We start from the raw sequence: 1,136 nt of genomic DNA, 5'->3' as shown, positions 1-1,136 counted from the left end.
GGAGTTATTGATACTTTAAGTGCAAAATGATGATATAAAACCTTGATAAAAATGCACTTTTAAGTACTAATCAATTGGTGAGTTTAATAACTAAAATTAAAAGGATAAAGAGATGGCCAAACTTAGAAAAGAGATTCCGATGTAGTCCAAACCGGAACACTGTTCGGTAATTGGGTCATATCTGAATTTGTAGATATCAGATTTAGGTCTACTTTATATGTATGAAAAGGTAAGATATAGGCCTACAACTTTCATAGGAGCTTAAGATTTAATAAGGTCATTTTCAAGTCCAAATTATAGTAACAAGGAAGAAGTCCAAATTTGTCTTGTAGCTCAAATACTGTTCAATGTTTGGCCCATATCTAGAGTTTTATATGTCCAAATGACTTCATGTTTTTTTCCTGGAAAGCTGAGATAATTTCCTACAACTTTTATGTTTTCGAGTGTTTCCAATTCTAATGTTATCAAATTTTTTTTTATATATATAAAAAATATTAATTAATATTTCTATTTATGATACTTAAGGATAGTTTAAATTGTTTTTAGAAAAAATAAAAAAATTATAAAGAAATTTAATTAGCATTTTTATTTAAAATACTTTAAGAGTAGTTTAAATGTTTTTTATATAAAAAAATATTTATAAAAATTTAATTAAGGTTTCTCTTTATAATACTTCAAGGATAGTATAAATTTGTTTATAAAAAATAATAAAAAATTAATTAGACACAATTGTTAAACCTAAGCAATAACCATCAGATCCAAGACTATTAGGTTTTGCATTGCCGCCAGACCCAAGTTGCTTGGGTCTAATATAACTGTCATACCCAATAAGTTTAAAATTTTCTCTATACTCTTAATATTTTTTAACATTTGAAAAAACAATTAATATTAACTCTTTACATAGCGTACACCAATATACTAGTCAAAACTAATTGTGCTAAGATTGGATAGGGTTGGGCCTAATCTTGATGTATGTTGTATAACACTTTGTACAAAAACTGCTTGGCACTTTCATAGCCCATATTGTATGGTATAACCAACACCTAAGCTATGAAAGGAACTTGATTTGTTGTTAACATAAGTTATAATCATGAATGCTTGACGAGATTTACAAGTATTAGCATTAATTGAATAAG

The sequence above is a fragment of the Populus euphratica genome, unplaced genomic scaffold (genome assembly GCF_000495115.2).
Source record: "Populus euphratica unplaced genomic scaffold, PopEup_1.0 scaffold497.1, whole genome shotgun sequence".
NCBI classification, from domain to species: domain Eukaryota; kingdom Viridiplantae; phylum Streptophyta; class Magnoliopsida; order Malpighiales; family Salicaceae; genus Populus; species Populus euphratica.
Note: the sequence above shows the minus strand (reverse complement) of the source record.